The 21,824-nt window shown below is 42.7% G+C and overlaps 1 long non-coding RNA gene across 1 annotated transcript; it reads right to left on the reverse strand.

Moving 5' to 3' along the window:
- Positions 1-614: 614 nt before the first annotated feature.
- Positions 615-14,580, reverse strand: LOC126983094 (uncharacterized). Its single transcript, XR_007735509.1, has 6 exons — positions 14,451-14,580; positions 13,018-13,789; positions 8,437-9,437; positions 5,935-7,013; positions 5,409-5,516; positions 615-4,544 (listed from the first exon to the last, which is right to left on the reverse strand). It is a non-coding gene; the product is annotated as an uncharacterized LOC126983094 (long non-coding RNA).
- Positions 14,581-21,824: the final 7,244 nt, after the last annotated feature.

A 21,824-nucleotide genomic window follows, 5' to 3' on the forward strand; every position in this document is an offset into this window, starting at 1 on the left:
AAGAATTGTGAGGTAAATTAAGACAGATTACGAAAACTAAAGAAACCAGGACCTTATATATAGCCTCCTATAGTTAAAGCTGGAGGAATAGCTAAGATGAAGATCGAGGATTAAAAAGTTACGAGGTACAGATCTATATATATGAGGAACAACTGTGAGGTAAAGACAATATACAGAGAGCTATAGAGAACTTTATTATAGCATGAGGTACCTACCGTAGAGAGAAATGAGACACACTTGTGAGCTAGGTGAATGAGAAAAAGATTAACAAAGAAATGAGGATCGAGAAATGAGGAACAATTGTGAGGTAAAAACAGATTGTATACAGAGAGCTATGTAGAGAACTTTATATTATGAGGTAGAGATAAATGAGGATCTCCACTGAATAAGAATAAGAAAGACTAACAAAGAAATGTCAGAAGAAGAAATTTAATGAGGAAAAATCAACTGTGAAGTCAATATATATATATATATATATATATATATATATATATATATATATATATATATATATATATATATATATATATATATATATATATATATATATATATATATATATATATATATATATATATATATATATATATATATATATAGGTACCACAGATCGAGATAATTAAATGCTGAACAGTTTTGAGGTGAGTGAGAATAAAGAAAAAGATTAACAAAGAAATATGAGGAGGAGAAATAAGGAACAATTAACTGTAAGGTAAATTAAGACATGCAGATTACAATTAAAGAACAATAGAAACAAGACTTAACGTATGAAATGAATTAAGAACGTACAGCTATAGCAATATAGGTAAAGAAGAAAATTAAAACGAGATTGTGAGGAATATTATAACAGTTTGAGATAATATGAGATAGAGAGAAATGAGGAGGAATTGTGAGGTAAAGACAAAATACAAAATTATAAAGAACTTACACACACACACACACACACACTTACATTACAGGCGGCGCGGAACACATAAGGTCTGCCAGGCCATAGGGGGATGTGATCTTCTGAACGGCCGGGAAAGAAAAATAAATAAATAGATATACGTAAACATTATCGTCGACCTCTGGGTACTGCCAGGACCTCACACCCCCATCCCCCTTGCTCAAGGGGGGGACAGTAACCACTCCTAGTCAACGGAAAGAATCCGGCCTGAGCGGGGCTCCAACCGCCGCCTGTTTGGCCGTGAAGCCTTGCAGCGCGGCGCTCTAACAGATTGAGCTACCGGAGCGGTGTGTGTGTGTGTGTGTGTGTGTGTGTGTGTGTGTGTAGGAAGGAAAAAAAGAAAGAAAATAAAAGAGAAAAAAGAATGTATGTATGTATGTATGTATGTATGTAAGTATGTATGTATGTATGTATGTATACACTGTCAAGCACAAAACGGTCATTAAAGATGGTAATACAGCGGCAAAGGTCAACCTTACAGGTGCCATACACGTCGCCTGCCACTCTCCCCATCATAATACACAAGCATATTACGTACTCATCACTGTCACCAGACAAGTTCACTTGGTGCCTCTACAGTACACAGTCCTCCAATCACTTTGACTCCACCTTACACTTAAAATCAAGTAAATATGAGAGGCAAGAAGGAGAGAAGGCACACTTATGACTTTCGCGTTCTCTCTCTCTGCCAGAGCCATCCCAATCTCATTTTTTACATAGATTTACATAGAAAATCAGACCACACAGACCCCATGGTCCAGACTTGGTGGTCTGTCCTTAAACCTAAGTGATTTTACATTAATCAGAAGACTCCAAAACGTTGCATTTCTACTCTTCTTCCTGTCTCCCGCTACAAATACTACTCTGCCAGTTGACAGCTTGACATCGCACTCTACACACAATTTTATGAACCCATCATTTAACACCTTACTTTTTTTTCACTCAGAGCACACCTTATATCCTACCATTAACTCAAAACAAAAACAAAGGCGAAATGACTCGGTCAGTCAGTGCCACTGAGCTCTCAACTCCACACACACACACACATTCGTAATCGTAATACTAATATATACATATTCCTATTATTTTCCTGTAACATTTATTTATTCATTATTATTTTTCTTTGCAAAGGGGGGGGGGCATGGCTTCATGGCCCCCTCCCTCGGTACACCACTGCCAATACCACATGGGAAACACTCCACTCCCGGTGGGGTGCTGGGAGCGCATGGGTTCGAGACCTGCCCGGTGCCATGGGAGTGGAAAGGTGGGCTCTTTCCGACGCCCTCAGCCCCGTTGTTGGGCCTCCTCCTTGAAAAAATTGGGCATCTCTCTCCAGCAGTCTGGGTGGTTGCACCGCCTTCCTCCCTTGGGCAAAAAGTGGCTGCTACAATTCAATGAAGAAAAATATATAGTCCTGCACCTTGGGAGGGGATATCCAGCATACCAATACCACATGGGAAACAATCCACTATCCACCACAGAGGCAGAGAATGATCTGGGAGTACTTGTTACCAGGCTACCAGTGAAGGCGAAATCCGTGCCAATCACAGCAGACGGGTAAAAACATTTGCTAATAATCTGAACTGTCCAAGAAAACATATGAAAACCAGTGGAGTAGATACCAACCTTCAGCTTTGGAATGACCACAGACACATACATTTCATTTAAGGTGGATGTCATTATTTAGATCCATGAAAGGGGCATCAAAACAAAAAAATGAGACCCAAACACTCCCTCAATGACACGACATAAATAAGTGCAAATTCAATACCTTATATATAGAACAAATAATAGACTCAAACATTCCCCTTAATAACAAGACATATAAGGGACACTAACATCAGTATAAAAAAAATAAGTGAAAATTCAATACCTTGAGTTAACCACAAATAGTAGAGATTTTTGGGTATTTGGTAAGCTTTGGTTCTTTCTGGTAAGGCACTGGTAGAGGTTTTATGTTTTAGGAAAGGCTTTCATATGGGTTGTGTTGGTAGTATTTCCGTGTGTAGATTTGCGAGCCTAGATAGTTCAACAAGGCTTCCACAACAACACGAAAAACACTCATAAACCTGACTGGTATCCTTGGAGGCTTTGGGAAATAGCTGTCACAACCCAGACTCGCCAGATTCTATGCAGTGTAGTGCAGAGGACGCGGAGACAAATACAAAGACTCTGGGGTCAAGACGTTGGCCAGCAGCTGTAATAAATAACTCATTTTTTCAACCCTTGTTACGTCTACGCTGCTGACGGAGAATGCAGGCAAACATTTTATTCAACTTTCTTTTCCTTATTATGTATATTTGGTTGTTTTGTACAGAGATCAGAATTTAGTACCCTTACTGCTAACATGGTAGTGTATGCAGGAAACAACAGAACCTTATATGTTTGAGCCCTCTCAACCTTTGTGTTCTCATAAGACTGAGACACTTTCATGGAGTATAAGATACTTATTTTCGTGACTGGACTTTTTTTCCACACCACCTCTGAGGTAAAAGTCCCAGGCGCGTTTTTATTTAAGAGGTGTCCCCTGAAGGCCTAATCCTCTCTTTGATCTTTGATCAGAAAATTCATCGGTTGGGTTGTTGCCAAGTTGGCAACGTACAGCGGGTTGTGACAGCAGAAGCAGAAGTGGCGCAGGCGAATTTTATCTCTAGTGACTGCCATGATGCATGACCTGCTTGGCCAACGCTGCACGTCAACCAAGCCACTGTTTGAAGATCTGGGCAGCGCATGGGCAGCAGCAGCAGCAATGTGGGTTGTTGTGATAATCGAAGCAGCGGAAACAATACAAGTTTTTTGATGGAAGCAGCAGTAAGTTATTGCAATAGCAGCAGTAAGAGTTGTTACAATAGCAGAAGCAGCACGGGTCATTATGCGATAGCAGTACGGGTCGTTGCGGCAGTGGAAAAAACACGGGTTGCTATGCGTCATGCAGCAGTACGGGTTATTGCAACAGCGGAAAAAAACACGGGTTGCTATGCGTCATGCAGCAGTACGGGTTATTGCAACAGCGGAAAAAACGCGGGTTGCTATGCGTTAGCAATACGGGTTATTATGCAGAAGCAGAATGGGTTGTTAAGACAGGAGCACCACAGTATCCCCCAGCACCTTAAATATATTCAATCAATACTCTTACACTCTAACATGGGTGTGGAGTCGGATATAAAAAAATTTGACTCCACAGTAAACGAACCATACTGCACAACAATAAACGAACCATACCACACCACAATAAATGAACCGCACAGCACCACAATAAAGGAGTCGGAGACCATTTTACCATCTCCAAAGTACCTTATTTAAATGCACCGCAGTATATCAGACTTAAATATACCCTTGATACATACATCACACTTCAGACCTCTCGTATAGACAGAAAGAGTATCCTCTCCTGCCAACTTCACACTGGTACCGTTAAATATATCCTAAAATACCTTATCTAAATGAACCGCAGTATATCAGACTTAAATATACCCTTTGTAAATTCATCACACTTCAGGTATAGACAGAAAAAATATCCCTTCCTCCTGTTTTCCCTCTTCTTTCTTCTTTCTTCTTGTCTTCTTTTCCTCTTCGTTGACTGGGCTCTCTTGCAGGCCTGGAAAAGATGGTACTGTCAGTCGCTTCCACATCAACTATTTCAAAAACACCAAAAAGGAGATCAACTGAGTTCTAGTGAGTGTGTTTTCTACGTTCATGGTACAAAAGAAGGGTCGTTTACCTCTATCACCAGGGTCATAAAACAACCCGTGGAAAGACACAGAAATCCCTTGTCAAATATGTGAGCTTAAGTGCTGAAATGGTTTATTTAAGTATGCCCCAAAATTTGTTAATCAGAGAAAGGTTTACATTTTCTGCAAACTGAAAAGGGTCCAACTGCCACCAGGGTCTTAAAACTACCCGTGGAAAGGCACAGGAATCCCTTGTCAAATATGTGAGGTTAAGTGCTGAAATGGTTTATTTAAATATGCCCCAAAATTTGTTATTAATCTGAGAAAGGTTTACATTTTCTGTAAACTGAAAAGGGTCAAACTGCCACCAGGGTCTTAAAACTACCCATGGAAAGGCACAGGAATCCCATGAAAGCCTAGTCAAATATATGCAAGCTTGGGCGCCAAAATGTTATGTTAATGTTAACCCAGTAGCAGCGGGGATAATGTTTCTTAATGGTCCATCCAAGCGAAAAAAATGAGAAAAAATCACCCCTCACACAAACCATTTCATAATATATATCAAAGCATTTGTGATCAGATTATGTATCATCTATTTTTTAGGGTTTAAATCATGGCACAAATTTGGCCCGTCGCTGCTACCGGGTTAAAATACGTCTGTAATTAGAAAGGTTTACACTTGCAGAAGACTTCACGCTAAATGAATTCATGTCCAATAGCACTATGAGACCTCTACCCATAATAATCCATATGAAAAAGTTTTGATTGCAACAAAAGAAATCAGTCGGTACCTTAACCCGCTGTGTGTGAGGGTGGTGCTGTCGCCTCCTTCCCCGACACACACACACCGCCTCCTGCAGTCATCTTCCTCCTCTTCACAGCATCGACCATCTGGCTGCCTGGAAGAAACTCTGTTGTTAGTCTAATGAAGGTTACATTTTCTGAGTCTACATGAGTTTGTGATTATCCAGGATGAGGGAGACAGAAGTTGGTGGTCAGAGATGCTTCCTCCTCTCTCATTAACTATTTCCAAATGTTAAAAAGAGATCATTGATGTTCTAATGAGTGTTTTATTAGGTTCATGGCACAGAAGGGTCAAGCTACACTTTTGCCTCTATCATTACTATTTTCAAGGGCCAAAAAGGAGATCAGTCAGGTTCTAATGAGTGTTTTATTAGGTTCATGGCACAGAAGAAGGATCAAGCTACACTTTCGCCTCTATCATTACTATTTTCAAGGGCCAAAAAGGAGATCAGTCAGGTTCTAATGAGTGTTTTATTAGGTTCATGGCACCCAGGATAAAGAGATAGAGCTCACCTTTCTGTTCCTGCGTCTCTGCTTCTTGCCTCTTGCCTCCTTGTGCTCGAGTCGTATCTCCCTCCGCCTCCTTTCACCTCCTCGTCCTAGTGCTCCTCCTCCGTTCCCCAGCCAGCCAGGGGAGGAGGAGGGGAAGAGAAGAGACGAAAATTAGTGCACATCCCTAAACAGAGGGTGCAAAACCTATTACAATCTCGCCACCTTCGTAAAGAAACCGCCTAAGTCGTTATTTTCTATTTTTCAAGAAGAGAACATCATCATCTCATTTGGCTTAAGATTTAGGCAGAAATAAAAAGGTCAATTCTAGAACACTCAAACCCTGAATATCTGAGACAACTTAACAAAAATGGAAATCACTGAAAAATGACTTAGGCAATTACTTTATGAGGGTGACGATATAACAGCAGGAGGTGTGTGTGGGGGAGGGGGGGTGAGGAGGAGGGGGAAAAGATAGGAAAGAAGGCCATGCTATTTGCACCTCTGTGACATGTGCACCGCGGGGAGACTTGACATGAGAGCCCCGCCCCGCCCAACGGTGTTACGACGTCGGGATGACATCAGCTTCACTCACTCTCTCTTCTGCCACCACTTTGACATGTGCACCTCAAGGGAGGCAGATCCTCAATCCGACTGAACGACAAACAACCCAGACAGTGGTTCAGGCCACCCTAGCCAGCCACATTCCGCCGAAACGGAGTGGAGGTGTCGGCGCAACCCTCCCCACCTTAGGGGTGCCGCCGCCAGCTTCATGAGTCCCCCCACTCCCAAACGGGTGTTACGACGTCGGGATGGTCTCGCCGGATCTCGGGACGGACAGATTCACACAAGGAGGTAAAGGAAGTTGGAGGAGGAGGAGGAGGCAGGCTGAGAAAAAGATTAAGGTTCGTTAGAAAGTAAAAAGTTTTGAATAGAAGGCAAAAATGAGGCCAAACCCTCAGAATGTCATAGTGAGGCACTTAACTTAGTAATGCAGAGCTCTTCCTCCTCTTGCTGTGGTCTGGGCAGGGCAGCCCCTTGCTTGCTGTGGTCTGGGCAGGGCAGCCCCTTGCTTGCTGTGGAGGGCAGCACTCCCATAGCAGCTGAGGAGAGGGAAGGAAGTGGTCACACCAAGGTACATATCATTAACCCAGTAGCAGCGACGGGCCAAATTTGTGGCTTTACCGTGTACCAGCGAAGGGTGAAATTTTTGCCATGATATAAACCCCCAAAAATAGATGATGCATAAACTGATCACAAATAAGTTGATGCATATTATGAAACGGTTTGTGTGAGTGATGATATTTCTCATTTTTCTCGCTTGGAGGGACCATTAAGAAACATGATCCCCGCTGCTACCGGGTTAACCCACCCCCGGGAATGCCTGAAACTCCTATAAAACCCTTAAAAACGTGAGCTTGGGCGCCAAAATATTTAAGAAAATGACCCAGAGAAGCTGGCAATGATTCGAACACATGAAGAGAGGAGAGGGTGGAGTGCTAAGGATGGTGGAGGATACTGAGGTACCCAGAAGGAGGACAGTTAGAAGACCCAAGGATAACATGCAGAGGAACAGTGACACAAGACCCGGAAGTGTTAGAAAGAGGAAGGCTTAGCACTGGACCCAGCAAAATGGAGGAGCATCAAGGCAAGTCCGCCATCAAGACTGGAAGGACTATAAACAAAGAAGGAGAATATGGAGCAGCTAACGACTCTGTGTATATCTGAGGTAGTGTTACAGAGGCAACCAAACCAAGGCGGAGTTCTGTTTTTGGTGGCATCTGGCGGTTGAATTCTTGCTACAGTGTGGTGTTGGGTTACTTGGCCAAAGTGACAGAGATGAGTGCTGAGGCCATGTGCAGCTTTAGCCTATGCCCGAAAGCTTTCCATGATCACCTCCATACAAAACAGCAATAGAGAAAGAATTAACCCCTTGACTGCGGATTTCCTACAAGAAGACATCACCAAACTACAGGAATGGAACAAAAAGTGGCTGCTACAATTCAATGAAGAAAAATGTAAAGTCCTGCACCTTGGGAGGAGATATCCAGCACACCAATAGCACGTGGGAAACACTCCACTATCCACCACAGAGCCAGAGAGAGACCTGGGAGTGTATGTTACCAGGCTACCAGTGAAGGGATATCCAGCACACCAATACCACATGGGAAACACTCCACTATTCACCACAGAGGCAGAGAGAGACCTGGGACTATATGTTACCAGGCTACCAGTGAAGGGATATCCAGCACACCAATACCACATGGGAAACACTCCACTATCCACCACAGAGCCAGAGAGAGACCTGGGAGTGTATGTTACCAGGCTACCAGTGAAGGGATATCCAGTACACCAATACCACATGGGAAACACTCCACTATCCACCACAGAGAGAGACCTGGGAGTGTATGTTACCAGGCTACCAGTGAAGGCCAAATCCATGACAATCGCAGTGGCCGGGTTAAAAGTGTCACAAGTAAATTAAATATGAATGGTAAAAATCCAGGATAAAGAGATAGAGCTCACCTTTCTGTTCCTGCTGCGCCTCCCTTCACCTCCTCGTCCTAGTGCTCCTCCTCCGTTCCCCAGCCAGCCAGGGGAGGAGGAGGGGAAGAGAAGAGACGAAAATTAGTGCACATCCCTAAACAGAGGGTGCAAAACCTATTACAATCTCGCCACCTTCGTAAAGAAACCGCCTAAGTCGTTAATTTCTATTTTTCAAGAAGAGAACATCATCATCTCATTTGGCTTAAGATTTAGGCAGAAATAAAAAGGTTAATTCTAGAACACTCAAACCCTGAATATCTGAGACAACTTAACATAAATGGAAATCACTGAAAAATGACTTAGGCAATTACTTTATGAGGGTGACGATATAACAGCAGGAGGTGTGTGTGTGGGGGGGGGGGTGAGGAGGAGGGGGAAAAGATAGGAAAGAAGGCCATGCTATTTGCACCTCTGTGACATGTGCACCGCGGGGAGACTTGACATGAGAGCCCCGCCCCGCCCAACGGTGTTACGACGTCGGGATGACATCAGCTTCACTCACTCTCTCTTCTGCCACCACTATGACATGTGCACCTCAAGGGAGGCAGATCCTCAATCCGACTGAACGACAAACAACCCAGACAGTGGTTCAGGCCACCCTAGCCAGCCACATTCCGCCGAAACGGAGTGGAGGTGTCGGCGCAACCCTCCCCACCTTAGGGCTGCCGCCCCCAGCTTCATGAGTCCCCCCACTCCCAAACGGGTGTTACGACGTCGGGATGGTCTCGCTGGATCTCGGGACGGACAGATTCACACAAGGAGGTAAAGGAAGTTGAAGGAGGAGGAGGAGGCAGACTGAGAAAAAAGATTAAGGTTCGTTAGAAAGTAAAAAGTTTTGAATAGAAGGCAAAAATGAGGCCAAACCCTCAGAATGTCATAGTGAGGTACTTAACTTAGTAATGCAGAGCTCTTCCTCCTCTTGCTGTGGTCTGGGCAGGGCAGCCCCTTGCTTGCTGTGGAGGGCAGCACTCCCGCAGCAGCTGAGGAGAGGGAAGGAAGTGGTCACACCAAGGTCCATATCATTAACCCGGTAGCAGCGACGGGCCAAATTTGTGGCTTTACCGTGTATCAGCGAAGGGTGAAATTTTTGCCATGATATAAACCCCAAAAAATAGATGATGCATAAACTGATCACAAATAAGTTGATGTATATTATGAAACGGTTTGCGTGAGTGATGATATTTTTCTCATTTTTCTCGCTTAGAGGGAGTGGCCTTTAAGAAACATGTTCCCCGCAGCTACCACCACCGGGTTAAACATACCAGGTTTCCATTACAATTACGTACCTCCCAAAAACCACAGAGAAGATTACAGGTTTTCGTGAGTCTCTGTTCCAGATGCAGAGGTCTTGAAAAACTATCACCGGCATTACAAAACAGTACACGAGAATCCCAGAACACTCAATCAACCAATCAATAATGGCATACGCAGGGGGGCGCGTCGCTTCACCCACCCTATGACACTTGACCCAGGAGTTTCTTAGGTCAAGTCTCCATGCACGCACCTTTAGGAAATAACTTAACCCTCCCTTCTTGGGTATAACAATAATCAGCAATTGTATACAGCCCTGGATATTACTCGATCGATACGTCTTGATATACTACACAATTCGTTAAAGTCGTTAACATAAATGGTGGATAGCATGGTTACAAACTATTCCGAATTGTTATATCTCTCTCTCTCAAACGTAACTTCAGTGACGTTGTGTGGGGGCAGTGAATGGGATCGGACACAGCAAGCAAACGCTGACCTCAGCGCGCGGCTTTTCCTGCCCCGGTGAGTCGAGTCAGCACACAGCCGAAACCCGAGAGCACACCCCGCCCCGCCCCGCACCTCCACACAGCCCGTGCGCCCCACCTCGCACCTCCACACAACCAAGTTTCCTTGGAGGTGTCTCGGCACTTGTTTCTTCCTACGGCACAACCAGTCGTAGGTGCGCACTTTTCTTCGCCAGGCAACTCGGACCTTTGAGGGTGACTGGTGGGCGTATATTGTCTGCCCGCCGCCAAACCCTCCCCGCTACCAGACGGGGGACGGCAGACCCTGCCACCCCTGCAGCCCTGCCCCAGCCAATGGCAAGGCGAAGGACACGAGCATGCTGAGTAGTGGGGCATCGAGTTGCTGCTATCTTTGAGGTTTTTAACACATTTTAGCTGACACTACATTGGATTCAGTAATTACACCACTTGTAACATGATCTCAGGTGAATTACTATTATTATGTTCACATGTTTAGGCGTGTGGGGCCATATCTAATCTAATAGATTTTTCAGCTGTTGATTTTTCTGGCGTGTGGATGTTTAATATTTTTCTTGAGTAACACTGTTACGCATTTTATGTATAATCATTCATTTTATTTTCGCCTTTCTTTTGTGTGTTTTATTGCACAGTGGAGAAGTTTAATATTTTTCTTGAGTAACATTGTTACGCATTTTATGTAAAATCATTCATTTTATTTTCTCCTTTCTTTTGTGTGTTTTATTGCACAGTGGAGAAGTTTTGTTTTGCTAAGCCTCACTCATTATTCTTTTTCCTCTTTTATTATGCATTTTAAAAGCATCGGGGAGAGTGAGCACATACTTAGCGGTGAATGATTATTACTTTAATTATTTTTGCAACAATATTTCTTTTTTCTTTTACCATTTTACTCCTCATTTTACTAGTAACTCTTTTAATGACAGTGAAACCTGACCCGAAGTTATAAGCTCTCACTGAGGACTAGAAGGAGTGGGTAAAGGAAAATGAACAGTGACGTCTAGGATAACGGTAACTGCTCTCATGTAAGGAGTTGTAGCAGTCTTCAAAGGGTGCCTCCTCCTTCTTCTACGCTGCATGAGCAACCAAGAGGTATTTACTTACCTTACTAATCCCACAATGGCTTCTGCCCCTAATCACCCGCTAACAGCAACAGCAGTTAGGCCTTTCGCAGGGTAGCAAGGGAGGCAGATTATTCGTCCAGGGACTTCTTGTTTCAAAGTGAGATTGTCATGGACATTTCATTCGTGTCAAATCCGGGAGATAAAATATCTCTCAGCCACTCAAAGGTCAGTCCCAGGAACGGGAACGAAGAACCTCATAAACAGGAGCACGTTCACAGGACGGAAGGGTTATGATGCGTTTTGGTCACTTTTTCTTTAAACATTTTGGGAAGATGGGCAACACAGCCTCGAAAAGGGTATAAATTTTGCTGTGGACACTGTGCAAACGTGTGGCCTTATTAACAGGCCAGTGGACGCCTATAGGCTATCACTGATTTGATCTTGTGTTTTAAACAAGGAAACTGGACAGATGGAGAAACCATTTCTGTAGCTAATGCTGGATTATTACTAGAGTTCCTTGTGTACATGATTGTCCTTAAAGTTCCTCTTTGATGGAGTGCAGTATCCCTTGACTACAGCCCCACTGACAACCTACACAGTTTTATCAGCCAACTTTTATGGCCCTCAAAGTAATTTTGGGTCCTTTTTGAAGCTTCTTTTGCCGTCGACACGTTCGTCGGGGAGGGGGCCCTTCGACCCTCTGACCTAAATCAAATTTGTGGCTTTACCGTGTAGCAGCGATGGGCCAAATTTGTGCCATGATATAAACCCCCCAAAATAGATGATACATAATCTGATAACAAATGCTTTGATATATATTATGAAATGGTTTGTGTGAGGGATGATTTTTTCTCATTTTTTCTCGCTTCGAGGGACCATTAAGAAGCATGATCCCCACTGCTACCGGGTTAATAAGAAGGCATTTGTATTTAGACATAGAAATAACTCCCGCTTGATCTACTACACACGCAATACTGAAGCATGTCAAAGGAGGCAGAAGTGAGTGTATCAGTGAAGTGTCAGCTGAGGTAAGGGAAACTAATTATATCACTTATACCTCCTTACTGAGATATAATAATAATAATAATCTTTTGTATATAGACATAGAAATAACTCCATTGGACTTGATATTCTGCTGAGGCAATACTACAGCATGTTTAAGGCAGCAGCAGCATACCTAGTTGATATATTAATATTGAAAACCTTGTAATTTATAAGTAAATCTTGGTGATAAATTTGCAGAGAACAAAATACCTGGCTGACATATTAAATGAAAACCTTGTAAGTATATAGGTACAGAAGACTGAGAATATGTTTGAAGGGAGGAGGAGGAGGAGGAGGAGGAGGAAGAGGAGGAGGAGGGAGGGAAGAGGAGAGAAGAAAAGGAAGGGAAATGAGAAGAAAAGGAAGGAAAATGAAGAGAAGAAAAGGAAGGGAAATGAGAAGAAAAGGAAGGGAAAGGAAGGGAAGGAAGGGAAGGAAGAAGAGGAAATATATTACAAATGAAAACCTTGCAATATATTAGTAAAGAAAACCTTGGTAATAGTTAATCAAATACCTGGTTGATAAAAGTGAAAACCTTGTTAGTATAAAAGAAAACCTACCTAGTTGACAGAATAGTAATGGCTCATAGTAAATATAGTACCCAGTTCACAAAATAATAGTACCTAGTTGACATAATAGTACTGAAAACCTTCGCTTTCTATCATACACCCATACAGCAGGTAAAATCACATACACACCTTTTGTAGAGCCGCCCTGCCGCCAGTACTCCATCCCATATCACTTGTACAGGCGCCGTAACCAGGTCAGTTCAGTGCAGTGTAGTTTGGAGGGAGTGCCTTGGCTTTCTTGTGCTGCCTTTTCTTCTCCAATCTTAAGTGATTCTTCCAAAAGTCTTGAGTATATTTAATTTCCTCCCTTCCATTTGTTTCCAGTTCTGTTCGGAGGGTTGCCTTTGCCCCTCTAAATGGTCTTCTTGTGCTTGGTTGTGCTGCCTTCTCTTCTCTGATTTTTAAGCGATTCTTCTAAAATTCTTGAGTATATTTAATATCTCCCTTCTGATTCAGTTTACAGTTCAGTTCAGTGCAGTTCGGAGCCTATTCTTGATTTTCTTGTGCCTGGTTGAGTGCTGCCGTCTCTTCTCGGATTTTAAGCGATTCTTCCAAAATTCTTGCATATATTTAATTTCCTTCCTTCCATTTATGCATCTGTTTCAAGTTTCTTGATTAAAGCTGCAATATAGTAGTAGTAGTCTGTGTAAAAAGGAGGGGTCCAGTAACTTGTGTATTGTAAAAGAGGTCAGTTTTCTTTTCTTCTTCTCTTCCTCCACATTCTTCTGATCAGGTCTTTCTTGACTTCACATTCTTATTGCTTCTTTACATAACAATAGTTCTAAAATGTCCACCTTGTTTTCTTGGTATGGCTGTGCTAGTATTGTGTGTAGTAGCATGTCGTGGTAGGTATAGGGTGCTGTAATCTTGTTTCTGCCCCTTACATGTTGTGTCAGGGCAACTGTGGAAGAAGGAGAACAAGAGTTATAAGACACGGTCCCGTCACGCAGGTGGGTTGGCAGGTAACACAATACGTAACACTGTCCCTGAACACACGTCACACGCCTTCCCCGCCCGTCACAATGTGTAGACGTAACACAGTACACCACAGCACCGTGACGAAGCTATATAGTGTTGCAGATAACGAAATCATAACGTAACACTAGTTTAGGGTACGAAATCAATCTCTGGCACTGCGTAACACCTTCAACGCGTCACACGCCTCCCTGACCGTCACCTTAATGCGTAGACGTAACACAGTACCATACATCACCGTGACGAAGCTATATAGTGTGGCAGGTAACGAAATAATAACGTAACACTAGTTTAGGGTACGAAATCAGTCTCTGGCACTGCGTAACACCTTCAACCCGTCACACGCCTCCCTGACCGTCACCTCAAGACGTAGACGTAACACAGCACACAGGAGCACAGTAACACAGCTGTAGAGTTAGTCACGCATGCAAATAACAACGTGTAAGTCTCTCACCTCAAAATATATATTAATCACGGCCCTGCCACGACTGCCCGGCGGTCACCTCAACACTAGACGCCACACAGCCCTATTACGCACTTATATCATTGACCCAGCAATAATATAATGACTCATAGCACTGTCTCACCTCAAATTACACTCCACAAGTCCCTGGCAAGCTCGTGGAGGCAAGAAAAAGTGGGAGCCAGCGGGGCCATGGCGTGGGGCTGACAGGTGGCCATGGCTGTTGTGACGCGAAGACTCCCAGCCAATCAGCGCACAGGAAGCCCCGGGCAGCCAATCAGAGCACAGAATAGGGACGCTGCCCTCTCCCGCCAAAGCCAAAGATATATTATAGTTATTTCCAAGCCTGTTTTAAGCCTTATTCTGTTACTATGGCTTTCCGGGAGGTTAGAATTAGTCTTTGCACACTTTAAGTATAGTTTTCAAGGAGCTTTGAAGGTTTAGAGGCGTGAGTGTGAAGGAGCGAGAAATTGGCGGGTCCATACACACATATATAGTTATTTCCAAGCCTGTTTTAAGCCTTACAATGTTACTTTGGCTTTCCGGGAGGTTAGTTTTAGTATTTGCACACTTTAATTATGGTTTTCTAGGAGCTTTGAAGGTAAATGCAGGTGTGTGGCAGGGTGCGAGAAAATGGCGCCAAAGATTCTTATGACCGCGACCAAGCCTGTTTAAGCATTACACTCTTACTATGGCTTTCCAAGAGGTTAGTTTTAGTCTTTGCACACTTTAATTATGGTTTTCTAAGAGCCTTGAAGGTTAAGAGGCGTGTGTGTGAGGGAGCGAGATTTTGGCGCCAAAAGTGGCAATGAGGGGGAAGCTGCTGACCTGGTGCCGCGACCAATCACAGAGCAGGAAAAAAAGGCGGGAAGCTCACAGCCAATCAGCGCACAGCAAGGCCCCCAGGACAGCCAATCAGAGCAGAGAATAGGGACGCCCCCCATTTCCCGCTCAAAATCACTCAAGAAAGCCACGCACAGATATATTATAGCCATTTTCAAGCACTTTTAGAGGCTTAAACATAATTATGGCTTTCCTTGAGACTAGTTTTGATATTTTCACGCTTTAATTATGGCTTTCCGGGAGCTCTGAAGGTGAATTAACGCGTCTAAGAGGGAGAAAGCGGTGGGCGTCTTCATACCTCGTCGAATTATTAATAAAACCAAAACTTACCGGCGTGGAAATATAATATGAATAAAATTAAATTAAAACTTACCTGAAACTTGCTTGGTCCGTCTAGTAAGAAGGGAAATATGAGTAACGAAGCCAGTCAGAATTAGTTTGTCTTACAGGAATATAAAATCACACTAAAAACCATAAATTAGATAAAATGTAACAGATATGGATAATTAATGTGATAAAGAAGGTAATACTGAAGGAATAAGTGATAAGGGAAATAAATAAGTTAACCAGAATCTCGATAGAGCATAAAAAAAAACTGCAAACCATAAATGACTTCGAAAATATGAAATAAATTAATAAAAAGAAACTATCAATGGAATATCTAAGTTTACCCTCGCAACACACACTCGCTCACACACATACACTTCAACCTTATAACATGACCGCTTCGCCCCCTTTCTGCCCCCCAGCTATTATCTTACCTTAATTAAGTAGTGCTATTGCCTAATAACCGGGCTGCGGCGTTATAATCGTGAATATTTGGCGCCATCGTGAGGAGCGTCTTGCCGTACGTCTGCTTGGGATGGAGGTCGGCCCGGGAATGGCGCCAACGCTCGCTTCCCCGCCAAGCTTAGTATCTCAACCACGCTTATTAATGGTCTTAGGCAGGGACGAACTATGAATTAATGACTATAAAAACACAATAATATAGCTCATAACCGTAAAGCTGAAGGACATTTAAAATACACGAATATTTCAGAGAAGAACCAACGCGCTGACCCCGCCAAATTTACCATAGTGCCTCCCCCAAGCGTATTAATGATCTTACACAGAGACAAACTATGAATTAATGACTATAAAGACACAATAATATAGCTCATAACCGTAAAGCTGAAGGACATTTAGAATATTCGATCATTTCAGAGAAGAACCAACGCGCTGATCCCGCCAAATTTACCATAGTGCCTCCCCCAATCGAATTAATGATCTCACGCACGGACGAACTATGAATTAATGACTATAAAGACACAATAATATAGCCCATAACCGTAAAGCTGAAGGACATTTAGAATATTCGATCATTTCAGAGAAGAACCAACGCGCTGATCCCGCCAAATTTACCATAGTGCCTCCACCAAGCGTATTAATGATCTTACACAGGGACGAACTATGAATTAATGACTATAAAGACACAATAATATAGCTCATAACCGTAAAGCTGAAGGACATTTTAAATACACGAATATTCCAGGAAAGAACCGACGCGCTGACCCCGCCAAATTTACCATAGTGCCTCCCCCAAGCGTATTAATGATCTTACGCAGGGACGAACTATGAATTAATGACTATAAAAACACAATAATATAGCTCATAACCGTAAAGCTGAAGGACATTTAAAATACACGAATATTTCAGAGAAGAACCAACGCGCTGACCCCGCCAAATTTACCATAGTGCCTCCCCTAATCGTATTAATGATCTCACGCACCGACGAACTATGAATTAATGACTTAAAAGACACAATAATATAGCTCATAACCGTAAAGCTGAAGGACATTTAAAATACACGAATATTCTAAAGAGCCACCCACCGAGTCCAGTGTTGCCAGACTGGTCTTTTTGAGGCTAAATGAAACCTCAATTTTGGCTTTTTGTGTCAAGCGTTTGGCCTAAATCAATTCACTTTGGCCTAAAATACCTGATCGGGCACAATTTTGCCTGTTTTTCATAATGTCTGGGTCGGCATTCTTGAAAAACGCCTACGATTCTCACATCAGTTATGTCTACAGGGCAAAAAACGAAGTTAAATGCCCCTAATAAGTGTTTTTTTCACGTGAGAAAATAAAATAAAACTACCCTAGGAAAGGCCCATGACCCCTATGTAGGCCTTGTAAAACGTATGTGGGGAAAAGGGTTCTCGTCAAGGTGTTGAATTTGTCATTGTTACTTTGCACACCCCTAATGATCAAATTTTCTTTGCTAATTTATATATTCACTCAGGTGCTTTTCCTGTTCAACATCTCCCTGACTGTATTTTGGAAGAAAAGACTGTACTCATGGGTGATCTCAATGCTAGATGTAAGGACTTGGTAGCCATCAGACCTCAAATGTGAATGGTATTAGATGGAAGGCACTTCTTGACTCTACTGGTGCAATTATGCTTACAGGTGATAGTGTCCCGACTCATGTGCAAGGTGGTAGACTCGATTATGTGGCTCTTATCAACATGCCTCTGCCCTCTGCTAGCACTGTCCTCCTTCATTATCTTCTCAGTGATCATTTAGCTTTGGAGATGACCCTCCCCATTGTCTCGGCTCCTTTTGTTCGGAGACGAAGGCTCAGTGTGCCTTTGGCACAAGTGCCTCATCTTGTCACCTGGGTCAGTGCCTGGTATGCTGGCACAAAGGGCACCTTTCCTGATGCAGACTCTTTGTATCAGGGACTTGTTAGTACAATTGAGGACTTTATTGGGCACAGCGGGATTCTTTCCAGGTCACCGGTGTGTACCCGTAGTAATATCTATGCCAGGGACCCAGTCATAACTTCCTGTCAGCGGACGCTTGCCATATACCAGAGGCGCTGGCAGCAAGATGCCACCAATCTAGATGCTTGCGCTGCCATGACTACTGTTGCTCGTCATTTGACTGAACTCCGTCAACAAGTGAGGAAAGAATATTGGGGGGCCTTTTTAAATGATGTACGTGCCACAAAATCCATAACAGGAATTTGGCATCATGTAAATCGGGTGAGAGGTCAGGGCCGGCCCCTCGCCAGTGATCCTGACCCGCTGGGAAGGCACGTGCATTGCTAAGCACCTGGGCTACAGCCTCAGCACTTGCCAGCTTACCTGCTGCTCACAGAGGTGCCCTAGACTGCCACAGGTGACACAGACTAGCCAGCGTTCAATACAACTTGTTGCTTCTTGATGATACCTGTGTACCCATAACCCGTGACGAACTGCTTTGTGCAGTCAAATCGGGCAAGTCTACAGCTCCTGGTGCAGATGGGCTCACTTATGATGTTATCAATGCCTTACTAGTCATGAAAGATAACCTATCTTAGATTTGTTTAACATGTCTTACAACTCACAATGCCTACATCTGCCTTTTTACCATCAGCTTTTTTTTCCACTGATGAGCTAATTACTATTCTGGAGCCCATACATATTGGCAATCAGATCCTACATGGCTACAACAAAGGTAGATGGATTCCACATCACAGTTCATTAATCCATCAGCCTGTGTGTCTGTCTCCATGGAGGTGTATCCGGTTCAGCTGTCAAGGATATTATATTCAAAATCTTTATTATTCACATGATACAAGATGCAGGGTTCTCAAAATACACTTTACATATTTACTACAGACCAAGAAGCCCCGTGGAACAAATAAGGCAAAAGCTCATCAGTAAAGGAGTCTGTGTGCATATTCTAGACTTTCTACATAACTCAAGAGACTGACATTGGAAAATAAGATTGTAGAGTAGATTTAGAGGTAAACCACATAAGGAAAAACACATGTCTATCTTAGAATGCGGAGTCTAAAGAAATAAGTGGCAATTTCTAAAATATCCTAATTGATAATGTTATGATGTGGCAGCCTGGAATTAGGGATATCAGGACTTAGGATTTTGCAGCACCAGTGTAGGAGTTTGGATAAGAGAGTAAGTATCTGCAAATATATAGAGAATTTCAAATGGGGTTCATCAATTTCTACACGAAGGAGTCAGTAAAGGCTCCTATAAGTCAAACCATTTCAAATAGTCCGTTCGGGAGTTCGATTCTGTGAGTCCTTTCCTCCCCTCTGCTCTGCCACAGTTCCAACACCTATCCCTTCCTCTCATATCGTCACCCTCATAAAATAATTGCCTAAGTCATTTTTCAGTGATTTCCAGGTTTTTGTTTACCAGGTACATCAATTTTTTATCATGTGACGCCCATTTTTGTATAGTTGCCTTCGTTATTCAGGGTTTGAGTGTTCTAGAATTGCCCTTTTCATTTCCACCTAAATCTTAAGACAAATGAGATAATGACTTCTTTTCTGATTTCCTGAAAAGTAGAAAATAATGACTTTGGCGGTTTGTTTACGAAGGTGACGATGTGTTAGCTATAGGTAACATATGAGAGGGAGAAATAGGTGTTGGGACTGTGTGGCAGAGCTGAGGGGAGGAAAGGACCAACGGAATCAAACGCCCAAATGGACTATTTGAAATGGTTTGACTACTTCTAGTTTCCTGATGAACACAACAAAACAAACGGCCCACAGCCCACAATGAGTAGCGGGAGGAGCTACATGGGGGCTGTGGGCAGGTGAGGAGGACAAGCAGCAGTTAGTGGGAGTTAGTGGAATTTGTTAGCTTGCAACCTGCTGTGAGTCAAGCAGGGAAGAAACACACCAACAGATCCCATATTGATCAGATGGGAGGAAGGAGGGAAGGGCATAGGAGAGAGGAAGAGGCCAGGAAGAAAATAATAAGTCAGTTGGGAAGGGATGAAGAGGATGCTATTAGGAGGGAGAAATAAAAGCAGAAGGGATCGGGTCCAGCTGGCTAAGGAAAATACACCGAAAGAGGATGACAAAGAAAAACAGATATGGGGACAAGTCAAAAAGGATGGGAAGGAAGGAAAGAGGGGAGAGTGAAGGGGGAGAAAAGGAGAGGAAGCTTTGAATGAGCTAAAGAAAAGGGAGGATCAGCTGGACAGAGGTTGTAAGAAGCATTAATTAACAATGATATTAGAAGTCTCAGGGAGGGAGGAAGAGGAACAGGGCTGGGTTATGCTGTCACAAGATCTTGGACCAGCGCACCAGAGAGGTTTCCTGGGTTTACGCTTACTTAACTTCCTTACAGTGGTGAATGGTTCCATTGACTAGTGGCTTGGCCTCTCCAGAATCAGGCAGCCATGGACTTCCCTCCCTGCCTCTCTGCGCTCTGACCCATGTGTTAAGCCAGGCCCGTTGAGGCCCTGGAAAGCTGGTTTGGTCTAACTTTCCTTTCCTAAAAATGAGTATCATATTCTCTATAAGGAAGCAAACTAAGCAATAGTATCTTGTAGACTCAAAGTAATTTCAGTGGTTCACATTAATACTACTCCAGACAAACTTTAGGAAACAGAAATCCTTAGAAGAGAAGCATCATTACGTAATGCAGAGGAAGAACAAGATAATTAAGTTTAACATATGGTTATGTAACAAATTTTCTTTAGGATTTGCTCAGAACTTTGCATTGGTTAAATTATCAATATTAGAATAAGCCTTGCTACTCACTGGTTGTACGTGTGGGTTCCTAAGGGCTCCTTGGGCTACAATGAGTATTTGTGGTAATAGTACTGTTGTACTTGCCTTTACATTCTGTACAATGATCCTGTTTGTGAAACTTCTTCTACATCAGTCAATCTACATTCAAAATTGTACATTCACACTTTGTCTTGTATTTCAAAATAAAGTGAGTCAATTTCTTATTCCGGTTTAAAATATACATATGAACAGTAGCACAATATAATAATTTGGAAGACCTATGGATATATGTAAATACATGATATATACACTGTACAGTTCACAGAGCAGCAGCAACACCTTGGGCACTGCCGAGAGGCCTCAGCAGTGCCCCCGCCTCCTCCACTGTCTCTCTGACCTTTGGTACCCAGGCAGATGAGTTACACTTTTGATGCTCCTCAGAAGCAGTTTGTCACCTTGAGCCAACTGGGACAGATACATTCTCCCTCACTTGTCTTGCTTCTTACTACAGCTGCCTTACATCTCTTCCTTCAGCTTAAACTCTTCGGATATTGACCTTGTTGCCTTGCTAACTGGTTCACTAAGTCTTGATCCTCGAGGGATGTACATTCAAACACGTACTCAACATTCTCAGTCAACTCCTAGACAAATATTCTGAAATCTATACATTTGTAAAATATATACTTTGTCTATACTGTACTTTCATAAGGCACATTATAAGGATACAAAAATAGATTGTATACATACAAAATAAGGCCAATTTACACGTCAGGGAATGGCTGAGTGGACGGACAAACACTACAGTTGTTACACCTCACTCTGAGCAGGAAAATGGCATCAGTGAGTGGCCGTCTCTGCTCTCGATCAGTGTCTCACACTCATGAACAAAGGCAACAGTCTTTTATTACTTAGCTCTTATTTATTTTGATATTACTTATTGATATATTGGCATCACTAGGATATTTTAAAACTTTGCCAACAGTATACAGTAGTTTTATTCATTCCCTAAGCTTATTTTATTTACTTTTTTGTCTATTTTGTTGAAAGAATTAATATATATATATATATATATATATATATATATATATATATATATATATATATATATATATATATATATATATATATATATATATATATATAT

This window comes from Eriocheir sinensis, chromosome 52 (genome assembly GCF_024679095.1).
Source record: "Eriocheir sinensis breed Jianghai 21 chromosome 52, ASM2467909v1, whole genome shotgun sequence".
Lineage (NCBI taxonomy): Eukaryota > Metazoa > Arthropoda > Malacostraca > Decapoda > Varunidae > Eriocheir > Eriocheir sinensis.